Here is a 12,208-nt window from a genome sequence, read left to right as displayed (position 1 = left end):
GACCCCAAGACCCTCTGCAAAGCCTTCAGATGGCCGCCTCCCCCACCCCTGGCCGCAGAGGGTCCCCGAGGGCCCTTGGAGCTGGACCTCACCATGTAGGAGAGAGGCAGTGATCCGCCGCTGGAAAAGTGAAGTCCCAGGGGCTCCCAGCGTGGCGCAAAGATTGCTGTGTAGCTCGCCCTCCGGAGGGGAAAGTCCTCAGAAAAGGGCAGGGAACCCGTCCCCATCCCCATCCCCATCACTGATTGCTTAGTCGATGCTGTTGCCATGGTAACCTGCCTGGGAGTCCCGTTGCTAAGGAGGCAGCTCAGCAGGCCCTGCATCCCCATGACAACTGCCCCCTGCAGCCCAGGCAGCGGTGGGTCCTCTGGGACGTGCGGGGGGCAGGGCACGGCAGGATGCAGGCCTGGCCTCTGGGTCTATGGGGAGGACTTTGTGGACAGACAGCAGCTGGGGGGTGGGAGGGATTAGCTGCGGGCCCAGCCAAACTGCAAGGGGCAGATCCAGGAGACTCACCCCCACCCACCCTATGCTGGATCTACCCCAGGTCCACACTGGGCCTTGTTCCTCCACTGGGGCCTGGAGCAACTCCAGTCACTATCTTCTCTGTTCCCTGCCTTCAAAAGGTCAGCAGTCTGCTTAGTAAGCACCTACTGTGTGCTAGGCACTTGGTGCTTTCCTGTTCTCTCATTCCATCCTCACAACAACCCTAAGGGGGTAATAATTAGCCTCAATCACAGTGGGCCAAAGGGCACCAACTCAAACCTTGTTCCTCCCATTGGTGGTATGTACCGAGGGCTGGGTGGTAGGAGCAGTCTGTCTGTGCAGGCAAGAAAAGGTGCATAGTCTGTAGAGAATTTAAAAACAAGAATAAAAATTACTAAAAGTGGTTTGCTTCCTCTTATCTTTCACCATCACCAGCTACCAGCGATTCTGAACAGTCAGTGATAAAATACTCCTCCCCACCATGGCAGACAGCCAGCCCCACCCTAGAAACGCCACCGAACCCCCTGCTTTGACTCCAGCGAAAACCTGCCATGCTTACAGTTGCCAGCACCCGGGTAAGGTCTGAAGGCACCCTCTCTGCCCTAGCAGGGCTAAACCAGATTGGGGTTTTTAAAAGAACATTTTAAAAGTTTAATAAAATCCCTCCCTTGACTCCATGTCTCTTCCCAGCTGCCGCTCCCATCTTCTCAGCCAAACTTCTGGAGATCTGTCTGGACTCCCCACCCTCATTTCCCTTCCTCTGAGTCACATCTTCCTCCACTGCAATCTGGCTCCCCCCTCTTCTACACAGAACAACTGGGTCCTCCATAGCCCTCATTGTGAAATCCAGGGCGGATTCCTCGGCTTTGTCCTGCTGCCCTCCCAGCAGTGTGTGGCCTGCTGACCAGCCCTCCCCAGCTTTCAGGACCTGCTCTCCTCTCGCTGCTCTGCCTTCCTGTTCAGCCTCAGTCTCAGAAGTAAGGGTTCCTTCTCCTGAGGCTCAGTGCTTCTGGGCCCCTGGCTGTGACCCCCATCTTCTCACTCCACATGTGCTTCCTGGAAGCCTCACCTGTGCCCATGGCTTCCCCAGATTTTCCCCTCAGTTCAGGCCCCCACATCCCCTGAGCTTCAGCCTGGGTGTCTGCTGCTGCTGCCCCCATGTGGTTCCTCATCCTTTTCTGGTCAACCATGGTCCTTTTATTCTTTCTTGAGCTTGCAACTTCCAGTGCATTACAGAGCGAGTTCTCTCCAACCTGGCCCTCCCCCTGCTGATTTTGCATTTTCAGTCTTCTCTTGAGGGTGGAATATTTCATACACACAGAAGAAGATATAAACATAATAGATACTTAATATTAAAAATGTGATAAACAGCCATGTACCCATCACTTGGTTTAAAAAATAGAACGTAAGGCATACCTTTGAAGGCATCTGCTGGTCCCCATTTGTATCCCTCTCTCGCTCTCCAAGAGAAACCACTCAGCTGAACTTTAATTTTAGCACCCTGTTACTTCTCATGATACTTTTTACTACAGAAATAAAATGTCTCCAAACAACGTGTTCAGTTGTATACCAAGGTGGAAGGGTGGGGATTGGAAGTAGTTGTCTTTGTGGGGAGGAGAGTTTTGTCCACAGTACTGTTCAGAATTGCTGATGCATGGGGATGAGCAGCAGCAGATTTAGTCCGTTTTATTATTGTTTTAAATTTCTTTACAAATAATGTACCTTTTCATTGCCTGCACCGGGGTGGGCTATACCTCTTCCACTTTCATATACCGCTGAATGTATTGTAAATTTTTGAACTTTATATAAGTGGCATCCTGCTGTATGTATTCTTCAGTAATCTGCTTTTTTTTTCATTCAATCCTGTAATTTGGAGAGCTTGTTGATGCATGGAGCATAGTTTACTCATCTTTACTGCTGTATAGCATTCCGGTATCTGAATATGCCACCACTGACATATGTGTTCTTCGGGAGACAGATATTTCAGTCATTTCCAGTTCTCACTATTCCAGACACTGTTGCTACAGACGTTCTTGTTTGTGGCTCCTGGTACAGATGTGTCAGAGCATCTCTAAGCTCCGCATCTAGGAGTGGCAGAACTGAGTCATAGGGTGACTTAATCTTCACTTAACAAGATAATGCCAAGCCGTTTTAACTAGTTCTAACAATTTACACTTCCACCTGCAGGGCATGAGAGTTACTCTCAATTCACATTCTTGCCAATGATTACAACCATCAGATTTTCTTATTTTTCCCAGTCTAGTGATATCTAATTGTGTTTTAATGTGCAAATCCCTAATTACTAGTAAGGCTGAATTTTTTTTGCATATTCACTTGCCATTTATGTTTCCTCTTCTGAGCAATATTTTTTCATGTATTTTGCCTGATTTCCTGTTGTTGTCTTTTTGTTGATTCATAAGAGTTTTATACACATACATCTATTTGTTCATTGTACGTGTTGTAAATATCTTCTTCCAGTGTATGGCTTATATTTTCTTTCTTATTTTTGGTGTTCTTTGATGAATAGAAGTTTTACATTTTAATGAGATCAAGATTAGTGATTTTTTTTTTTTTTTTTTTTGGCGGTACGTGGGCCTCTCACTGTTGCGGCCTCTCCCGTTGCACGGAGCACAGGCTCCGGACGCGCAGGCTCAGCGGCCATGGCTCACGGGCCCAGCAGCTCTGCGGCATGTGGGATCTTCCCGGACCAGGGCACAAACCCGTGTCCCCTGCATTGGCAGGCGGATTCTCAACCACTGCACCACCAGGGAAGCCCAAGATTAGTGATTTAAAAAAAAAAAGTCTAGTACTTCCTTAGTGCCTTTTTTGCTGGTTTAAGAAACCTATCTTCCTCTGTTGTTATAAAGATACTCTTCTATATTAATTTTTAAACCTGTGAAGCATTGCTTTTCACATTTACTTAACTTACTTGACCTAGGCTTTGGGTATGATGTCAGGACATGGTTCAATTTCATTTTTGCCCCATGTGGACAACCAACTGTTCCTACCAATTTACAATGTTACTTATATATCACATCTGGGTCTATGTCAAAGCTCTCTATTCAGTACCATTAGCTTGTCTATCCTTGTTCAAACTGTCTTAGTTACTGTGGCTTTATAAAGTGTGTAGATCTTAGTAGAGCCACCTTCTTCTTATTGAGGCATATCCTGGCTACTCTAGTCTCTTTGTGCTACCATATACTTTGTACAATCAGTTTGTCAAGATGCATGAAGAACTCAGTGGACTTCTGCTTTGAAATAACATGAACGTTATTATTAAAATTTGTATTCCTATGGATGAATGGGGTACAACTCTCCCCATATTTGGGTCTTCTTTAATGTTTCTTTTGTATTAGGGCAGTTAGCACTAGTGACCCCAACAGAAAAAGCCCAAAATTTCAACAGTTTAACACAATGAAGATTTATTCCAGCTCAGGTAAATTCCCCTGCAGGCCAGGCAACCACTATCCTTACTGATACCAACTTGATCCTGTGGTCTCCAAGATCACGTGGAAGGAGGAGAGAGAACCGGAAGAGATGACGGATTCTGAACTACTTCTCTCTGGCCGTGACACACCTCACTTCCTCTCATGCTCAGTCATCGCTTGGCCACAACGTAACTGCAAAGGAGGCTGCTCTATGTGGGGGGAGCACATGGAATATTTGCTGGGCATTAATTGTCTGCCAAATCTTTCACATGGCTTTATAGTTTTCTTCATGAAGGTTTGTGCATTTTGTTAGATTTATTCCTAGTACATTTTATTTTTGTTGCTATTGCTAATGTACCTATTTATAGTTAACAAAAGTCACCACTTTTCAGTGTACAGGTCATTGGGTTTTGACAAATTTACTCAGTCCTTAGAACCACTTCAACAATGAAGATAATGAACATTTCTGTCAGTCCTCCAAATTCTCTCCCGTCCCTTTGCAGTCAGTCTCCTACTCCTGACTCCTGGCAATCTGCTTTCTGTCACTAAAGTTTTGCCTTTTTTAGAATTTCATATAAATGGAATCATAAAGTATGTCATCTCTTGTGTCTGATTTCTTTCATTCAGTCTATAAAGCCTTTAAGTCCTGTCCCTGTGGTTGTGTGTATTGTGGAGCAACCTTCCCTGGCACGAATATGCCAGGATTTGTTTATTCCTTTACCCACTGGCGAACAGTTGGGTTGTTTCCAGTTGGGCTATTAAGAATAAAGCTCCTATGAACATTCATGTTCAAGTCTTCAGGTGGACGTGGATTTTCATTTTTCCCTAGTGGCACTGTTGGGTCATTTGGTAAGTATACGTTTAAACTTTGTAAGATACCACCAGATTATCTTCCAGCGCTGGAATACTGCTTTGCACTCCCACCTGCAAACTGCATGAGAGTTCCAGTTACTGCACATCTTTGCAATACTTGATCTTGTCTTTTATTTTTACCATTCAAGATGGTGTGTTATATTAACTCCTGGTTTTAATTTCCATTTCCATAATGACTAAAGATGCTGAGCATCTTTTTTGAGTGTTTATTTGCTATCTATATGTGTTCTTTGGTAAAGTGACTGTTCAAATCTTTACCCATTTGTTCTCACTGGGGCATTTGTTTCTTATTATCAAATTATAAATAATATATTCAGGATAAAGTCCTTTATAAGATATATGTTTTGCAAATATTTTCTCCCAGTTTATGGCTTGCTTTTTCATTTTCTTAACCATGTCTTTCAAAGAGTAAATATTTTTAATTTTGATGATGTTCATCTTATCAAACTTTTCTTTTATAATTAGTGTCTTTTGACAAGTGAATTAAAAGGGTACACTAAAAAATGTTTACTTAACACAAAAGAAGGCAGTAACAAATTAATAGAGGGACAAAAAATAAATACCTATATAAAACAAATAACAAAAGGCCAAGTGTAAATCCTACCTTATCAGTAATTAACATAAAATGTAAACAGATTAAGCACTCAAAAGGCAGAAATTGGCAGGATGGATTTAAAAACCAATATAAGTTTGAGACATATCTCTCTCTCAAAATTATATTACATAGTTTTAATATATAAATACATAATTATAAATATATTAACATTAGTCATTAATATATTAAGAATAGAGAATGCTATTTGTTGATATATTAATATATACTTTATATGTATTATATATATAATCCAGTTATGTACTGTTTATAAGAGACACACACTTGATATTCAAAGACACAATAGGTTGAAAGAATGTGATAAGATATATCATATAAACATTAGCCAGAAGACAGCTGGAGTGGCTATACTAATATCAGACAAAGTAGACTTTAAGACAAAATTGTTGCTAAAGACAAAGGCTATTTTAAGATGATAAAAGGATCAATCTGTCAAGAAGAATTAACAATTATAAACATATATACACCTAACAGCAGAGCCCCAAAATTCATGAAGCAAACCTGACAAAATGGAAGGGAGAAATAAATAGTTCAGCAGTAATAGCTGTAGACTTCAATACACCATTTTCAATAATGGATAGAAGACCAGCAAGAAAATAGAAAATCTGAACAACAATATAAACTAACAGGCGTCTAGAACCCTCCACCTAACGACAGCAAAACTCATACTCTTCTCAAGGGCACATGAAATATTTTCCAGGGTAGACTATGTGTTAAGCTACAAAACAAGCCTCAGTAAATTTAAAAGGATTGAAATCATACAACATGTGTTCTCTGACCATCATACAATGGTATTAGAAACCAACAACAGAGGGAAATTTGGAAAATTCACAAATATATGGAAATTAACACACTTCTACAGAACAAGTGGGTCAAAGAAGAAAGCACAAAAAATATTAGAAAGTAAATTCAGATGAATAGAAAAAAAACACAACTACAAAAACTTATGGGGTGCAGCAAAAGCAGTGCTCAGAGAGAAGTTTATAGCGGGAAGCTCCTATATTTAAAAAAAGACCTTAAATCAATAATCTAAACATTCACCTTAAGAAACTAGGAAAAGAAGAGCAAACTAAGCAAAGCAAGGACAAGGAAGGACTTCAGGAAGATTAAGGCAGAAATAAATGAAATAGGTAATAGAAAGACGACGCAGAAAATCAGCAAAATCAGTAGTTGGTTCTTTGAAAAGATGAACAAAATTGACAAATTTTGACAATTTGACCATTGACCCTCTTGGAGACAGTAAGGCAACTGAGTACATTTCCAAAAATGATATAACAGAAATATGTACTCTCTTTGCAAAACACACATGCTTTTGTATAAGGTGGATGGACACAGTATTAAAGTGCTGTCAAAACTCTTAGCTAGGGCTTCCCTGGTGGCGCAGTGGTTGAGAGTCCACCTGACAATGTAGGGGACACGGGTTCGTGCCCCGGTCCGGGAAGATCCCACATGCCGCGGAGTGTCTGGGTCCGTGAGCCATGGCTGCTGAGCCTGTGCGTCCGGAGCCTGTGCTCCGCAGCGGGAGAGGCCACAACAGTGGGAGGCCCGCGTACCGCAAAAAAAAAAAAATCTTAGCTAGAGAACATTCTTCCCCCTGGTAATTATGACTCTGGGATAGAATTGCTGTTACCAAACCAAAATTTGGGTCCGCTCACCCACAGCATGCAGTAAAGCCAACCTACAGGCACTAGGTTGTGGTGAAGGAAAGTGTAGCATTTATTATAAGGTGCCATACAAGGAGTCTGGGACAGTTAGTGCCCAAAAAGCCTGAACTCCCTGATGACTTTCAGCAAAGCATTTAGCATCCCAGCATATGTGATCAGCTCATGTACGATCCTCTGACTGGTTGATCGTGAGGTAACAGGGTGGTGTCACAGGGGTTAACATCAGTCCTTAGGTGCCAGGAGGTCTGGGGTCTACCATGCTCCTGATCATCAAGTAGTTAATTTCTTCCATTTGGTGGGAGTTTTAGCATCTGTGAAACAACTCAGGAAATGTGCATCAGATACTGTCATCTAGGTACTTCAGAGAGGAGTTAAAGCAGAGGGTATAGGGTAAGGGTCTGCCCCATAGGGAAGGCCCCATAGGGTCCCGCTCGGTTACATTGCCATTTTGATACTTCCCAAGTAACAAATGTTTTGATTTCTGTGAACAAACTTGAAATTGCAGTTTCTTTGATCTGACAGTCCATAAAAAAGATCTGAATAAGTGTTTCAAGGAAAGTTTTCCTTGAATATTTATGCAAATATTGCAATGTTACCTCATTTGGGAGACATCAAATTAACTCTGTTAATTCTTTTTTTAATATAAATTTATTTATTTATTGTCTGCATTGGGTCTTTGTTGCTGCGTGCGGGCTTTCTCTAGTTGTGGCAAGCGGGGGCTACTCTTCGTTGCAGTACGAGGGCTTCTCATCGCGGTGGCTTCTCGTTGCAGAGCATGGGCTCTAGGCACGTGGGCTTCAGTAGTTGTGGCTCGCAGGCTCTAGAGTGCAGGCTCTGTAGTTGTGGCGCACGGGCTTCGTTGCTCTGCGACATGTGGGATCTTCCTGGACCAGGGCTCGAACCCATGTCCCCTGCATTGGCATGTGGATTCTTAACCGCTGCGCCACCAGGGAAGTCCAACTCTGTTAATTCTTTATCGAAGAAAATAAACTTGCTACTTGTGTGCACGCGCGCGCGCGCACACACACACACACACACACACACACACACACACACACACATAAAGAGAGAGCTTGACTGCCAAAAACCAAAGGACAGAGATAGAGAAGACTCAAAGTACCAGCAGGAATGAAAGATGCAATATTACTATTAACCTTTAAGAAGCGAAAGGGGACATAAGGGAACTCTATGAACAACAGTACACCAACAAATCAGATAACCTAGATAAAATGGACAAATTCTTAGAAACACACAAACTGCTAAAACTGCATCAAGGAGAAACAGAGAATCTGAAGAGACCTATAACAGGTGGAGAGATTCAATTCGGAACAAACTTCCCATAAAGAAAAGCCCAGGACCAGATGGCCTCACTGGTGAATTCCATCAAATGTTTAGAACCACGAACACCAATCCTTCACAAACTCTCCCAAAACGTAGAAAAGGAGGGAAAACTTTCCTTACTCGATGAAGCCAGTATTACATGGATACCAAAACCAGCTAAAAAAGCACAAAAGAAGAAAACTACAGACCGATATCCCTTATGAATATAGACACAAAAATCTTCAACAAATTCTCAAGGGAGGTGAGGAGTTTTACCTATTTTTAAAATACAGCGGTGCCAGTCAGGCTTCCTTGGTTTCGTTTCCTGACGGGTGGATTTCTCCTGGGCCACCCGCTCACAAGTTTCCCTTCCAGGTCCCAGGGCTCCTCTCCCTGCTTCCAGGTTCCTGGTATTAGGCTTTTCCCCAGGGAAGCACTAGCTTCCCTTTTTGTTTGCCACTTGGGTTGTTTCTTGTCCTCTGTTGGGGAAATCCCTTACTTTCTTTTGAGCAAATAATTTACAAGTCGTTCTGTTGTAATTTAGCCAGTATCTGAATCTTTCCTGCTTTTCAGATCTAGTGCAAGCAGTGCTGGAAGAAACTGTTTCCTTTCTCTAGTGAATTCCCCACCATTCTCACAGGTACTTACTCTGTGACTGGCAGACGCTGCAGTCATGGCTGGAAGTTCCTTCCTCACTTTGCCAGATCACTTGGTCAGGTCTCTTAGCACTTTTCATGCTGGATGGTAGTTTCTGTCTGTTAAATGTCTGTGTCCTCCTGTAGACTGTGAACACATCAATAGAGACGGTCGTACTCATTCCACATCCTCAGTGCCTGGCATGCAGTCAGCCTTCGGGAACCTTTGTGAAACCATGAATGACTTCCAGCTCCTAGGATGAGGAAGACTCTTTTCTGACTGGCCCATAATATTCCTTCTCTCACACCACCCACCCACCCACATGGAGATCTCTTTGGCTTTAGCTCCAGCCAGGTTCCCTCCTGTGTGTTGGTCTAGAATGTTCATCAGCTAGTTCTTTTGCCATTTCCTAGGCAACTTTGTCTATGGGAGCCTGATCCATCATTCTGCCTTCGAGAATAGATCCTAGCTCTTCCTGTCCGCTTACAGAAAGCTGCCCAGAATTCTCGGCTGGGGTTTGATTGAGTTTATGGAAAAAACTCATCTTATTCTGAACTCACTAGGACTGACCCCCACCTGTGGCACCTGGCCAAGCAAATGTAGCTCAACTGGGCCTAGCATTACCCTTGCAGTGTTCCAGGGATTTGGGGGAGCATAGCAGCAGCTCTGTGCATCCTCCATATCCTGGGGCCCCGGCACTTAATCCAGTGACAGGAGGCCAAGCACAGTCCTCGAAGCCCCAGCGCCATGCAGGATGGCTGGGATCTGTTCTCAAGGTATCTGATGCCCATGTGAAGCAGGTTAGCTTCCTACCGCTGCACTGGCCTCCTCCTCCCTCCAGACAGAAAGTCTCATTAATTCCTAGACTCAGCTCAGCCTTACCTCTGCTGCAAAACCTTTCCGAGTACATGCTCTCAGGAAGGATTAGGATTTTGTCAAATTCCCCCAGCACTGGGCCACAGTGACTGCAAGTCCATCTTCCTCACCTGTCAAGTTCATTGAGTCAACACCTCTAATGTGCTAGGTACTCAGACCTAGAATACAAAAACAAGCATGATTGTTTTCCTTAAGGAGTTCACAGTGTATTAGAAGAGACAGAGGACAGGAACAGGAACCATCAAGTTCAGCTGACTGAATGGTTAGGCTGGGTGTTTAAAGATAAATAGAAATTTACAAGGCAGAGAAAGCCAGTAGTGAGGGTAGGGGGTAGGGAGACAATTTGAGGCAAAGGGAATAGTACAGAGGTCAGACTTCATGGCTTATTCTCTAAGTGCAAATTGGTCTGTATTGCTAGGGCCAAATTTGGGTCAAAGGGCAGATTAAGTGACAAATAAAAGCCAAGAGGTAGACAGGGCCACATTGGATTCTATTTTGCCGGGCAGGTACGCGGAGCCATCGCACGATGTTGAGCAGGGGAGAGAGGCCAGATTTGAATTAGAAAAATAAAATCAGGCCGTGCCGAACCGCAGCCATGGAGCACGCACCTCCTGATCCCGAGCGGCTTTTGCAGCCTGAGCCCCTAGAGCTGGGCCACCCCGACACTGGGCTGGAGTCTGTGGCCAGTGAGGAAGCAGTGGGGGCCCGGGATGAGGGCCCCCGGAATGGCACAATGACAGAAAATAATTTTCGGTTGAAGAAGATAGAAATTAATGTTTCAGAAGCAGAAAAGCAAACTGGAAGAAATGCCATGAACATGCAAGAAACATATACTGCTTACCTCATTGAAACAAGGTCAGTTGAACATATTGATGGTCAGAGTGTCCTAGCAGACTCACTATGGAGGCAGTAGAGTGAATTTGAGTTGTTGAGAAACTACCTTTTAGTATACTATCCACATATTGTTGTACCACCTCTACCAGAAGAGCGAGCAGAATTTGTTCGGCATAAACTCTCTGCTGACAACACTGACAAGGATTTCATGGAAAGACAATGAATTGGTTTAGAAAACTTCCTCTTGAGAATTGCTTCATATCCTGTCCTCTGTAGAGACATAATCTTCTATTTGTTTTTAACACAGGCAGGCAACTGGAAGGAGACTGTGAATGAAACAGGATTTCAGCGGAAGGCAGACTGCAGGTTAAAAGCGTTTAATGCAACATTCAGAGTGAAAAACCCAGACAAGAGATGTACTGAACTAAAACACTACAGTGATGAACTACCGTCTGTCATCGCATATCTTCTTCGAGTCAGAGCGAGAGTAGCAGATCGACTGTATGGTGTATATAAAGTATATGGGAATTACGGGCGAGTTTTCGGTGAGTGGAGTGCCATAGAAAAAAGAAATGGGTGATGGACTGCAGGGTGCTGCTCATCATAGGGATGTGTATGCATCTTCTATCGATGATATTTTGGAAGATGAAGAACATTATGCAGATCAGTTAAAGGAGTATCTTTTTTATGCAGAAGCCATGCATAAAATGCGGGCTGTGTGCAGGAAACATGAACTTATGCAGTATGACTTGGAGATGGCTGCTCAGGACTTAGCATCCAAGAAGCAGCGGTGTGACGAACTGGCACCTGGGACCCTGAGAACATTTTCTTTGAAGGGAATGACTACCAAGCTCTTTGGTCAAGAAACTCCAGAGCAGAGAGACGCCAGAATAAAGGTGCTAGAAGAACAAATAAATGAAGGAGAACTTAACTCTAAAAATCTGGAAGGCAGAGAATTTGTCAGAAATGCTTGGGCTGATATTGAACACTTCAAAGAACAAAAGAACCGTGATTTAAAGGAGGCCCTCATAAGCTATGCAGTCATGCAGATCAGTATATGCAAAAAGGGAATTGAAGTTTGGACCAATTGTGAGGAATGCTTTAGCAAGATGTAATCCTGTGAAATAAGTTTCTCTTCAAAGTGCCCCCAAACAGAAACACAAGTAAATAAAAAAATTTAAGTTCCTACCAGTGTACACAAAAATATATAATAAGTTGAGTAAATTCAGCTTTGATTGTAGTGTTAATACAGCACAAAAGGATGTATTTTAATGAAGATTAAATATTACAATTTGAGGTTTTGGGGACTGGTGCTGATTCTAAAACATTAATTAGATAAAATATACCAAAAAATTGTCAGGCTTCTGAACCAATGACTGAATATCAAGATGTTAGGTAATTTTTAGATGTTCATTTTAGTGCCCACTGTTTCAGATCTGCTTATGTAGGGAGTTCTTTCCTAAGGTTGAATTCTTATC

The 12,208-nt window shown here is 43.0% G+C and overlaps 1 pseudogene; it reads left to right on the top strand.

Moving 5' to 3' along the window:
• Positions 1-10,491: 10,491 nt before the first annotated feature.
• LOC114903443 lies at positions 10,492-11,845 on the top strand (annotated as a pseudogene).
• Positions 11,846-12,208: the final 363 nt, after the last annotated feature.

Source organism: Monodon monoceros, unplaced genomic scaffold (genome assembly GCF_005190385.1).
Source record: "Monodon monoceros isolate NGI ecotype Baffin Bay Population unplaced genomic scaffold, NGI_Narwhal_1 Super_Scaffold_21, whole genome shotgun sequence".
NCBI classification, from domain to species: Eukaryota; Metazoa; Chordata; class Mammalia; order Artiodactyla; family Monodontidae; genus Monodon; species Monodon monoceros.
Note: the sequence above shows the minus strand (reverse complement) of the source record. Positions and strands in the feature narration are given on the sequence as shown.